The 13,861-nt window shown below is 36.6% G+C and overlaps 1 long non-coding RNA gene across 1 annotated transcript in view; it reads left to right on the plus strand.

Annotated features, from left to right (window-relative positions):
- The first annotated feature begins 5,104 nt into the window (after positions 1 to 5,104).
- LOC143269965 (uncharacterized) overlaps positions 5,105 to 13,861 on the plus strand; it is a 37,989-nt gene continuing 29,232 nt past the window's right edge. The window contains exon 1 of the long non-coding RNA XR_013046780.1: positions 5,105 to 5,159. This is a non-coding gene — a long non-coding RNA (uncharacterized LOC143269965). The remainder of the gene's footprint in view (positions 5,160 to 13,861) is intronic.

The raw sequence follows: 13,861 nt of genomic DNA on the forward strand, positions 1-13,861 counted from the left end.
TATGTTGCACTTTATATTTGCAAAGTGCTTTGCAACAATTTTTATTAGATAGTCATCACAATAACCCTACAAAAGAGGTCAGAATATCTCCAAGGGAGAAAAGATGAAGCTATCTTACAATAAAATGCTCTAATTTTCCTACTCCTGAATATAAAAGTTTTATGTTGCGATTTGTTTGGTCTCCTAGCACATGACCTGGTTTAATAATGTGCAATTTGAAATCACCCTAACTATTCACTGCCTGATGCAGCCGCTGAAAATGTCCTGCATCCCGAGGATAAAACAAACAATCATAAAACTTTTAAATGTGAGAGGCAGATAATTAGCAGGGCAGGAGCTCAGGAACAAAGATGATTAATGAAAACAGAGGTTGTTTAGTCGGGAACAGTAATAACAAGAGAAAGTATCACTTCATAATTTGCTGAACATTGTTAATCAATGTGTTTAATATAGTTTTTTGTTTAATTGTTATAACTATTCTAAAACCTAAGACTTAAAAGCAAAATAATCTCTTTTTTTTTTCACTTGAACAAAAATGGAATTCAAGGAAGTAGCTAACTAGATCACAATGGCAAAGCCACCAATTAATTTGATAAGAATCCTCCATGTGGAATTCATTTGAAGATTACTCATCCTATTGTTTTATTGAAAGTGATTAAATTAGTTTACCTACTTCATTAAGTAGATTGATGAAGTAGGAAATGAATAGCATTTTCCTCTTACAAAAATGTCAATGGAAGCTCTCTTTCTCAAGAACATTATCTCTTCTCAAAACATGCATCACTCCAGTTGACAGGAGAAAGTATTCATGCCATCCAGAACAATAACAGGAAAGATGAGAAACAATGGCCGTTGAAAGTTCTGCTACTGACACTGTTGGTCCAGGTGACTTGCATTAACTTTGCCAAGATGCATTTGAATGGAAGTCATTAGGAATGTTGTATGACATCTGAGCCACTTGCCATTAGTCCAACGAAACTTAAATTACAGAAATTACAGTAAATCTCAAGGCAAGCACCTGTTTTTCTCAAAAATTCAGTCTTCTGCTCTTTAGAGTAGCAGCGAACATGAGTTGTGAGCAGATGGGGTTCCTCATGAAAAGCCTTTATTTCTAACAGCTTACAACAAAAATGGAGGACTTTCTATGAGAAACTATGCTAGCAGCTCCATTAGGAACATATTCTCTGTCTTCTTCAATCGAGTTGCTTCTGAAGCACTGCAGACCCACACTATATCCACATGGGAGGCATATCTAGACAGTGTTGTGGACAGATGGGCTCCAGACAACAGAGAGCAGGTGTGGAACAAACAGAAGAAAGGAGACCGGGGTCCTGTCAGTATCCAAAGTGAGGAAGATGTTCTGTAACTCAACAACCTGGAGCCAAGTCAGACACAAAGGAGACAATGAAATTAGAGAATTAAAGTCCTACCTCCAGGATAAAACTCAGGGTAAAAAATTTGGTGGTGTGCTTCCTGTCTGTTTTATGTGCAGCTGGGCTTGCTTACAATCCTTCATTTTCTCCCACTGCTTGTCTCCAAACCAAAACACACTTTTGCCAATTTGCAAATGTAGGGCCTTGATCATCATAGCCCAGTGGAGAGACACATCTCCAAAGCTGAGCTCCTCTGATTTGCTGAAACATGTAGTCGCTCCCATGGTATATGCCACGTGGCAGGTGCTGAATGCCTACTTACCCAAGGCCCGACAGGAACTACAGAAATCAACAGTGGTAACAAATGTTACTGGAAGAATAGTCTAAGATTTTTAGAGTGACGTTTAAATATCCATGTAAAAAACAACCAAGTTACTTCCTAAATACTGAAAATGTCAGTTAATTCATGGTATTCCAAGTATTTAATGCAAACCTATTTGTTGTCTAGAAATTTAATTTTAAAGGCAACCCAGTTATGAGTAAAGAAACAGAAACTGATTTACATAGCAACATTTATCTATCTTTCTCATGCAACATGTGATCATTTCATCTATATTACTTGGCTTCATAGAAGGCTGAAGAGCCAAATAATGTATAGAGAAATTAAGGAGGGTTTGCTTGTTTACCATTAAAAAATAAGGCATATATCAAAAATTCATTAACTTTAATTAGAAATAGCATTTACTGTTGATTTCTGAATGGTTATTAAATATATTTTATATTGGTCTTTATGAAAGAAAAACAAAGCGAAATAGTTTTTTGTATATTAAATGTGCTAATACTAATGATGATTAAAGAAGAATAATCACACAAAATAATTACCATGACTATGTAAAGTAGATTTGCCTAAGGGCAGATTCGCATTGTAAGAGGCCCCCTTTTCCCTCCAGACTGTCAGGTCTTCCAGTTTCTCTATTAAGAGCTTTACCCACCATTGCAGGATAAACTTGGCCTACTTGGAGGAAGCTGGGTGGGGGGGATGGTCATCAGGTCCTTTCTTTTCTTGGTTTCCCCTAGTGAATTCTCTTTGTGGAATTGGTGATTAGGGCCAGTGCTCCCTGGAGTCTTGGGGCAGCTGTCAGAAGCATAACCCTCTCCAGGCCTCAGAGTTCCATTTAGATTTCTCAGATGAGGTCGTCTCAGAGCACAGGGGCTGGCTGCTATGTACATTTTTTTTATAAGTTCTTCAGCAGCCTCTACCCAACATCCAAAATGAGAAAAAATGATGCAGCTAATTAGGTGACCAGTGTAGTCTAATGAGTTATTCAGATAAACCAACTATACATCTGTACATGTGAAGATAAATAATTTTTATTTATATATAAGCATGCACACATATGCAGTTTTAAAAAATGTTGCTCTATGATGGGGTATTTATAAAGAATGCATGAAATGCCAGAAATGTTTCTACAGTTTTCAGAATGAATGTTTTTTCCCCCCACTATGATAAAGTGCTTTGGGCATTCTCAAACCATGTAAGAGACATCACACTACTTATCCTGCTTATCACATCAGAATATCCTGCTGAATATTCACAGTTAACCTGTTACCTCCTTGTAAACTTTTATGTTATTTTAATTTCTTCATATTTCCAGCCAAATTGTATTCATAAATATGCAATGAAGTATTTCACTTGTTTTTGTAGAGAAACATGCCTATGGGTTTGCTAGCAAACATTGCTAGGTTGGTCAAATCAAGAGGCTCATTGCCAATCCTGTGGATGGCCCCTTCTCCTAAAACCAATAGAAGCCTGGGTCCATAAAAAGACCCCTGGAATTCTTCTAAGTAGTGAACAGGACCTTTATTTCTGAGCATCTACCTTTGCCATATGTGCCCCTGAGAGAGACTCTGATGATGATGTGATTGCTTGCCAAATTGAGATTCACTGAACACATTTAGCTAAGACTTCTTAAAATATTGCATGCTCTGAAGTTTGTCTTCAGGTCATAAACATTTCAAACAGCGGCTATCCAAAACACATACTTTTAGAGTATTAGCTTCTCTCCATGAAAAACTAGTAACAGAAAGTTGTGATAAAGTACCCACATCCCTCAAATCACTCTTCTGGTATACATTTAGAGTGAGCATGTTTGGTTGGAGAAATAAACATTTAATTGAATCAAACTGCAAACAGCAAATTTATATGCTTAAATGCACTTATTAAACAAGTTGGTGAATTTAGTTTGGGCAATTAAAGACCATGGAAATATACTCTGCAAATTCTAAATTGCATTCTCTTGCAAGTAGCTAAGAGGTGCCTGAGGATTCTTCTGACAACCCCAAAGCAAGCACAGAGAATAAGGAAAGGGATCTGAGGGGAACTTTGGAAGTGGCTTCAACAAGTGAGGCTGTAATTGCCTGTGTTTGTCTTAATGCTTTCTTTTTTGAATGTTGTCAGGAGAAGGGGATACTAAAGGCTCTCCTGATTTTCTTTATTGTGCTTACTGTCACATGAATTCATTATACCAAATGCCTTAGAAATTGATAAAAAATGTTGAAGACATTATTATTGTTTAAGTCGATTTTAGATAAGTGGGCTAATGTTAACTCAGTTTTCATGGTCCGCTCTTTCAGGACACAGAATGCATAGTGAATGGCAAGTGTGGGAAGCGCAGCACTATATGTTGATACAGTAACTGTTTCCTCTCACAACATGTCTTTTGTCAAGAATGTGCTGCACTCTTTTGGTTACAGTGCAGATAGTAATGGATATACTTATCTATAGATCATTCTCTCTGCCTCCTTCTATTCTCAGAGGCTCTGCAAGGCATCTTTACTCCTTTTAACTGATGCCTGTATCTTAAGTGATTTGTGATTTTTTATTATCTCCTATAATAAATAATAAATCAATTCTTTATTATTTTCACGCACATTGTTGACATTTAAACCAGGAGAAATTGTGAAGCTTGTTGACCCTGCGAGCACTATGCCTTTACTTCCATGCCCCTGTTCTTACCATTGATGATCACATGATCTCACAGAAGAAATTACTACTCCCATTCATAGAACATACAAAATTATATACACACTTGGACCAACTGACTTTTTTCTGCTTCATAATGAGACCTCGTAGTGGCTGGAGGCCAGTCTTTCACTAGAAGCATCACTTGAAGTGGACGATTTTATCTTCTCTGACCAACTGAGGACATTGGTGTTACTAACCTGTCTTCTTGAAAAAGGTGATGGGGTGCACTAGCAGGGGGATGAATCAGATAAACTCAATGGTTTTTCCCAACTACACAGATGACAGAGGAAATAAGCTAATTTAAGTCAGTGATTCCAGGTGGCAAAGGCACACCATATGGGCAACCTTGCCAAAAGAAGCAGAAATCACTAAAGGCTGCCAGGGTCTTATACTGCGTTCTGGCAATGTGAAGGAAGTTTTGCCAGATAGCTATTCAAGAGGCCACTCACTAAAACTGACACGTGAACGGTCAGTCTCAAGCATACAAAAATACCTCTAATACAAGCTGTACTTTTCATCTCCATCCCTTGTTTTAAGCCTGGGAGTAAAGATGTAAGAGCATGAGTCGGGTTTAGATGTCTGTAAATCCTGAACATTGAAGGAAGTGTAGATTGTAGAAGTGGTTGAACTTCGGAATTGGAATTTAGGTGGGAATTCTAAATCATCACTGACTGACTCTATGACTCCCATGTATTTCTATGGTATCCTTTTCTCTTTCTTGAGCAATAAAGTGCAGCAGTCTGAGGACAGAAGTTCATCTGGTAAGAGCAGTCTATTTGGTAATCTCTAGTCTGCACTCTTAAAGACTCCATCAGATGTTTCTCAAATGGCAGGATTAAATTTTTTCATAACCCTCTCTCTGACAGCAAGAATTACTTTTCTAAAGAAATTAACATGTTAATAACGAATCCATGTACATCAGAAGATTTTACTGTCACCTGCTCTTTGATAGTCCGTGGTGACTCCACAGTAATTTAATCTTTCTAAGGATTGATTTCCCATAGGGACCGCTCTCATTTCTTCATGTTGCTATGAAAAATACTATGACCAAAAGTGCTTTGGGAGAAAAAGGTTAATCTCAGCTTACAGGTTACACAGTCCATTACTGAGGAAAGCCAGGGAGAGAACTCAGTCATGACCAGGAAGTAGAAACCATGAAGGAACCCTGATTACAGGCTAGCTCACAAACTCATGCTTAGCTGCCTTTCTGCCAGAGAATGGTTCCACTCTTAGTGGTCTGGACGCTCCTGTCACACAGTCCCCATAAACATGCCTAAAGACCAACCTGATCTGGGCACTTCCTCCACTGAGACTTCCTTTGCAGGTGACTCTAGAGTCTAGGCTGTGTCAAGTTCACAGTGAAAGCTGACCAGAAGGGGGACCAAGTACAAAAAGATTGAGTTTAATGTTACCACTTAGTACACACAAAGGAGCAGAGAAGAGCTGAATGAAACATAAGTTAACATAAAGCTCCGGGTAGCAATCTGGCCACCTGGTGAATCCATTTTGCATTTAATCCCTATCTAATATTTCCCAGAACAAACAGAAGACAAGTGCATAAACTTTACATATTCTAAACTTAGAATCAAGCGTTAGAGAAAAAAAAAAAAAAGAGATGTAGAACCAAACAATACTTGGGAAAAAGAGGATCACAGCCAGGGACAGAAGGAAAAGAGAGGGTAGGAAAGGCATGGAAATGTAGCTCAGTTGTTATGGTGTCTGCTTGGCAAGCTGAAACCTTCCAGAACCACACACACTGTTCATGGTGGCACATTCCTATAATCTAGCACTGGGAGAGGGGCAGGATGGAAGGATCAGAAAGAACTTTGAAATGTGGAGACAGGATGATTAGAAGTTCAAGTTCATCATCTGCTGTATAAGGAATTCAATGTCAAACTGTGCTATAATGAGACCATGCTTTTTTTTAAAAAAAAATGGGGCAAATGTGATATATCATAATGAAACCATTATTTTATACAAATAATGTCTACAAATACTCAAATGTAGGTATTCACTAGTTAATTACTATAGCCCTATATATTAGAGGTACTGACTTTCTTCTGTAATGTATCCAGATTTCTTACTAATTTTTGTTGTATGGAGAAGGATCTAATAGCTAAAATTTTCATAATTCCTTAAGTGGAATAAGGGCCATGAGGATTGTCAGCCCAGGCACTGGCATGTGGCTGTACTTCATACAGAGCAGTGTCTGTGTTTTTCTTTCCATCTCTCCCACCGTCATTCTGTCGGCCTCACAAAGGTGGGTGAATGTGGACCATTCTCAGCACAGGCCTTAGAGTGAGCTCCAGCTCTCACACGACACAGCCCCACTTTTGTTCTCCAAGTACCAGGCTGTCCTAAATTGCTTTGGCATTTGCCACGGCTTCTGCTCAGCTTATTCCAGTTCTGAGAAAAGCCATGAGCGAGCAGGTGATCTTTGAGGACAGAGTCTGCTCTCTCAGGATGATTGAAATGCCATCCCAGCCATGACTAATTTATTTAGTATTCAAAAATCAGTCAAGACTTGTCTGTCGTATCATTCTCACAAATAAAAGGGAATAAAAATAAAGTAGAAACCTGGTTGATGCCTCAGGCACATTCAGCTTGTTGTTCAGGTCAGTTCATTTCAATATTTAATTTGTGGGATTTCATTTAATGGAGTCATTTAACACTCAAAAAGTAATTACAAAACTGAACAAATTTGGTTTCCTGGGGTTGGTATTTGACATCTCAGAACACTGAAATCCCTACTGCTACTTTCAACTATGGTTGGTGTTCAGGAAGCAATTAGACTAATCTAATTTGGAATATAGGTTATGGATGCATTTTTACATACCTTGACTTATTTACATTGTAATCGAATTTAGCAATGTATAAAAGACCAGTTCCTAAAATATGAACATTCACAATTAACTAATGTACCAGAACGGTAACTTGTAGGTTATCAGAGCTTGAAGTGAGGTAATCAGATATTAGAACAGCAAGAAAGGTAGCTGCCACTTAAGCAAGAAAAGAGGTAGGGCCTAGAGATGTGAAGAACAGCGTGTGAAATCAGACAGTTTCCTATTTGTGGTTTAAATCTTTTGTCTTTCAAATAATTCTTCTTAATTAATCAAGTTATACAACTGCTATACATGTCAGTTTTGAAATATGCTAATAGAGAATTTGTCAGCCATTTGTCCTGTATGGAATCACACAATCTCCTGTTTGTGGTTTAACTCTCTTTTCTTCTTTTTAATTAATCTAATTATATGACTCCTATGCAGATCAGTTTTGAAATATGCTAATAGTGAGTTTGTCAGCCATTTGCCCTGAGTGTCCTCTGACACACTGAAAGACACTTTTCCAGGTATTCTCCTAGCTACTATACATAAGGCCAAGGTGGTTGCAGTCAGAAGGTAAATGAATAGCTATGGTATGTCTAAGATCTATAAGCCCCAGGAGTCAAATTTTCTCTCACAAATGATATTTGAACAGAGCTTACAGCTCACAAATCATCTAGTGCTATGAGGTTGTAAAGCCATTAAGTCTCAGGGCAAAGATACAAACCCAGGTCAACTTGAAAGATCCTTCAGTGACCTGCTAGATAGGAGACATTCCCAGCAACAGCTTTATTAAATACATTCAATTATTAAATAATTATAGTTGTAATATTACAGTTTTTTTTAAAAATATCTGTGCTTCATAGATACTAATAATGAAGTAGTCACATAAGAAGTGAACTGAGAGCCGGTCGGTGGTGGCGCATGCCTTTAATTCTAGCACTCGAGAGGCAGAGGCAGGTGGATCTCTGTGAGTTTGAGACCGGCCTGGTCTACAAAGAGAGTTCCAGGACAGGCTCCAAAATTATACAGAGAAACCCTGTCTCAGAAAGGAAAAAAAAAAAGAAAAAAAAAAAACCAAAAAAAAACAAAACAAAACAAAACCATGAGCTGAGGGCCATTGTAGACTAGAATAGAAACCCATCCTTGGGTTTATTGTGCAGACAGTTTGGAAATACTCCTTGTATGATTTTAGATAACAAAAGGATGATTAAATAAGTATCCCCAAAAGTACATTCCCATAAATAACTTAGCTGTATCAAGAAACACCTCACAAATTTGAATAAATAAATAGTAAGTATAAGATAAAATTTAAATTATGAGACTCACTAGTATTGTTTAAGTTTATCTTGCTATAGTAAGGTATTAAAAATGTAGAAGTCAGTATAAATGCCATATGATAATGCCCAATGAAATAAAACAATAACTATGTAATGTATGTTTTAAATCACTGTACTGTATTTTTTAAATATAAACAAATGTTATAGCAATTACAAATTCTTAATTTGGCTAACCCACAAGTTATAAACTCAGCATTTGCAAGTATGGAAAGAAACTCAGGATTTCTCCACATAGAAATCTTGTAACTAGCCTGAACTACATACATAAGATCCTGCTTAAAAAAAACCCTCAAATATATATATATATGCATATATATATCATATACTAACCACAAAAACACTGCAAAATACAATTTAGCTTTTATCAAAACTAGTCTATAAATGGAGCTTAGCTTTGTATCATAATTTTAGCAAATATTTAACTGAATTTAAGTCAGTGATGGCTTTGCAAATATGCTCACTATATTATGGTGACATAAGATCATATTTACAGCATCTCTTATAACCAGTGCTAACTCAAGTATCTTGTACCATAGGGTCATTTAACCAGCCCATACTCTTCAATGTTTAAGTTAATTTGGTATTTCTTCTTGCATCTGAGGGCATACCACAATTGATCCTCACTGAGTACACAATGCTATGGTGTTTTTTTGTGTGTGTCAGTTTTAATATCCATTAATTCCAAATAAATTCAACACTATACTTGGATATGATTTGGCCCCTTGAATGATCCCAAAGTTGTCTCTTATGCCTTCTTTAACTATGAAAAATGACTGGATAATAAGACAGAATTTTAATACCTCTGCAGGATTTTCTTTGGTAGATTTCCAGAAACACAGAATTTAGACACAGATATTATGTAAGGCCATGAAACCAATATCCTAAAAAGACAGTCAACTTTTCTCCTAGATATTTTGGCTTCTGGCAACCTGAATACTCTACTACTCTAGTACAATTGTGTCACTGTCAGAGTTAATTTCGTTGTTGATAAAAATGAAACTTAAATAGCACACAATTATTGCAAAGTTTCCAAGCCTTCTCTTCAGAAAAAAAGAAGATATAGTTTTATTTTTGAGATTATAATACAGTTATATCATTTTTGCCTTCTCTTTCCTGCCACCAAAACTTTCCATGTACAGCTTCTCCTTACTCTATTTCAATTTCATAGTGTGTGTGTGTGTGTGTGTATTGTGTGTGATCCAAATACATAAATACAACCTGCTCAGAGTCTTTAAACCACAATAGAAACAGTGTAAATTCTTCCATTTAGTACTCATTCTGTTGAGTTGTACCACTTAAAGAATTCTAAAATTCTATCACTACCCCCACATATCTGGTCCATCTAAACTTATATTGAATTTACTTTGAAAATCCTTTACTGAAGTATTATTTTCCAGCTCCAAGTATGTCTTAATTGCTGTCCTGCCTATCTTTTACTGTTCCATGGTCTATCAAAATACATATTACATCTTTCCTGAATGTCTACTAAGTTTTGTGGGATGTATTTCCCAACAAACTGAAAACATATTGATTCAGTGTATTGAGTAAAATGTGCCTGGAGTAGTTTTTTTTTATATATGTTTCTTTATTTATAGTCCATCCATCAGATTCTTCCTGCCTCATAGATTATCTTGTCATAATTAACAAAAATATTAACAAGTTTAATAGGCTTAGTCTCCATGAGAAGAGCAATCCAGATAAAGGAAGTAGAGAGAATAATAGGCACCTATCTATCCTATCATGTTCTCTTAGAACATGGTTAGTTCCTCTAAAAGAAAAAAAGTGAAATTTAGTTATTTTCTTCTTTGCTTCTTCATGAAACTTGTTACTTTAAAATGTCTATCTATATAATTCCTAGGTAATACTAGCTGCTCAAAGCATTAAGATCATTATCTTACATATCATATTTTTCCAACAGAAGTGCAGATTCCCTAAGAACAGGTACAGGTGTCTTTTTGTTGTTGTTCTTTATTTCCCTCAGGCATAACATAATAAGCATTTCAGAAAATATGAAATGACTGATACTTATTTTTATCGTTAGCACAATTTTTGTGTTTTAATTTTTATAAAATATGCCATTTATCAATCATCATTTTGTCAGATAAAACTAATGATGTGGCCCTCATGATTCATCGGGTGGTTATGATTATTAGAATGTGAAGTATAGAAGGTTCTGAATTCACTGATACTCGGCTTGGGGTTAGAAAATTTCCTATCTAAGCCCAGAACTGGATTCTAAGTCAGAGTTTCCCCATAGGAAGCATTACGCCTTCAAGAGAGGAAAAGAAAAAAATCGCCAGGGCATGCCAGCCAGGATGTCACTTACACTCGATTGGCCACATCGTCAAGGTTCATTTCCATTAAGCTTTGTGTCAGTTCAGAAACTTTACACATGAGGCCGTGTGTACCAGTCTACCACTGCTGACTGCCCTGGGGCTAGCCCAGAGTCCCAATCTTGTCATCAGTTTTCCGGAATGCCGTTGTGAGAATTAGTTGCATATGCTGGCCAGCCTCACCATTTGAGACAGGGCTGTGGTTTGGTTTTATTTTAATAAATCACTCTCTTCCCATACACTTACCATCTTTGACATATTTAGATAATGCCAAGACAAGAACAAGAAGAGTTTGAAATAGTCATAGATAATGATGAGTAAGTAGATAAATAGATGGGTGTGGATAGAATAAAAATAATAAAGAGCAAACGCGAGAAAGATTTTGCTTTCGATTTCTGTCTCATGATTCTTAAATGTGTCATGGAACATGCATGGGAAATATAGTCAAACTATTTTTCAGTAGTGACCACATTCAGCTACCAGCATTTGCGTCAAAGTTTTCAGCACATATTAACACTAGATGGAGATGGGGTGCAAGGGCTAGAAAGACATGAATGTCCAAATGTATGATGATGAGAATGGTCTGTACCCCTTCATCTTTTAAAAAATCTGTATAACGCTAATGACTTATTAGTTTAGGATTAATCTTACAATGTTTATCATTTACATTGTGTTATCTGTGGGTTAGTTAAAGCTCCTTCTTGAAAATATTAGCTTTATCCAAATCAGTTTATATAGTAGGTATTTATGATAGAATAATTACAAATAGGTCATCTCTAATACAAAGTGTCTAAATCTGACTTTCTCTAAAATCTAAATAATTCTGAGTGCTGGCATGATGTCATAAATAGAAAATTCTATACCTAATATGTTGCAGTCAAAATATAAGTATAATAAAATATCAGACAAACTTCCTTCAGGTTATGAGTATAAAGTTAAAGGAAATAGAAATGAATGTTGTCTTTAGGCATGATTCCCTTACCCATGATATCCTGGGAAGCAAGCACTTTCAATAGGTGATGCTCAATCTGTATCCTAAAGACTAATAAGAGGTTTCATGGTATTAGAGTTGTGGTGGTTCAAGTGAAAATGGTCCCTATAGTTTCATACGTTTGAATGCTTGGTCCCCAGTTGGTGGAACTGTTTGGGAAGGATTTGGAGGTGTGATCTTGTTGGGGAAGGTGTAACACCAGTCATGGTCTTTGACTATGTTCCAAAAACCTCTAGCCATTCCCAGTATGTTTTGCTTTCTCTGCTACATGGTGTATCTCAAGATGTGAGCTCTCAGCTATTGCTCAACTGCTATACCTGCCACCTGCTGTCATGCTCCCTGCCATGATGGTTATGGACTGTAATTCTCTGAAATCCTAAGCCCCTTCTATAAGTTGCTTTGATAATGGTATCTTACCTCAGCAATAGAAAAGTAACGATGACAGAGGTAATAAAGGTTTTATATACTGGTACATTAATTTAATACAGGCTGATAATTTCACACATTGAAAGGTGACCTGACTGAGAAGAAATGGTAAATAACACAAATGATATGATTTGATTTGTGAGACTGGGAGAAAATAAGAATACCTGTACATTTTCACACTGTAAGTAACTTATTTTCTTTATTCAATGTTATGATATCTTTTAAGGTAGAATTAGCAGAGTTGACTTTATAATATTCCTTTTATTTTGCACAAAATCTAGGTGGGCTGATGATGCCAGAAGAAGAGATGTTACCAAAACCTATATACAATAATTGTAAAATTTTTTTCACCTCTTTTAAAAGAATGAGCAAATGTTCTTAATTTTAGAAAATAATAATAATAATGCAAGCAAATATATAATTTATGTAAAATATGGATTTACACTATGTACAAATAATATGTACTACTATATAAATTACATTAAAAAAGTATATAAAAAATTAATGATGAGCCTAGGGAGATGGCTCAGCAGTTAAGAGCACTTGATGTTCTTCCTCAGGACCTGGGTTCAATTTTTAGCACACATATGCAAGCTCACAATTATCTACAACTCCAGTTTCTGGGTATCCAATACACTCTTATGGCTTCTATGGGCATCATGTATGAATGTGCTATACAGACATATGTGGGGCGTTTACCCACCACCCCCACAGCTTCCCAGAGTTTTCTTGAGTGCGAGCAGCAGGAAATATTAGATAGAAGGATTTATAGCAGAGAATCTTGCGGAGATAAACAGAGAGAAAATAAAGGATAGCCTCGAGAGGGCCTGGAACCTATTCCAACGGGCCCCGACTGTCTCTGGTCCAGGGTTTTTATAGAGACGCCAAGGGGTGGAGCAAAAGACCTCCTCCCCCAGCACAGCCAAGTGCAGGCCATCTCAGACACCTGCACTCAGGCCCGTGGTCCTGATCATCCTCTATTTGGACCTGCTGGGTAAAGCCACGAGGAACCCCAGAACGGGCTCCCACAGGTCCCCCCTTCTTAATATATAAAAAAATAACTATTAATGACTTACAGCAATCTCCATAGCTGTTACATCTCCCAGTATGGGAGTAGAGGATGATATAGATGGCATTTCTCTTTTGAATTAGGTCCAAGGTGACCACAGCAGTCTTAGCTGCCTCAAGCCCTTTCTAAACCAAAACTCTTGAGGCGACTACAAACTTAAAGAATCCCTTAGCTTCATCATTACCATTAACAGGTTAACAAATATTGCTATACATAGTCACAATTCTCTCAATCTTACAACTCAAAACAAACTCTTAACAGAACCATTAGAATTAGCATATATGGTGCTATATATAGTTAACAATTTTCTCCGTCTTACAACTTTAACTCAATCATTTGAATTTTCTTGTTAACAGAACATAGGAAAAACTTCGATGTATTCACATCAAACTTAAATATTTCCTTAACTCCACAAAACCAGGGTGCATTAATATCAATAGGTTTCTGCGAACATAATTCAATCTCATAGCTCCTCCTTTTCT

Source organism: Peromyscus maniculatus, chromosome 21 (assembly GCF_049852395.1).
Source record: "Peromyscus maniculatus bairdii isolate BWxNUB_F1_BW_parent chromosome 21, HU_Pman_BW_mat_3.1, whole genome shotgun sequence".
Taxonomy (NCBI): domain Eukaryota; kingdom Metazoa; phylum Chordata; class Mammalia; order Rodentia; family Cricetidae; genus Peromyscus; species Peromyscus maniculatus.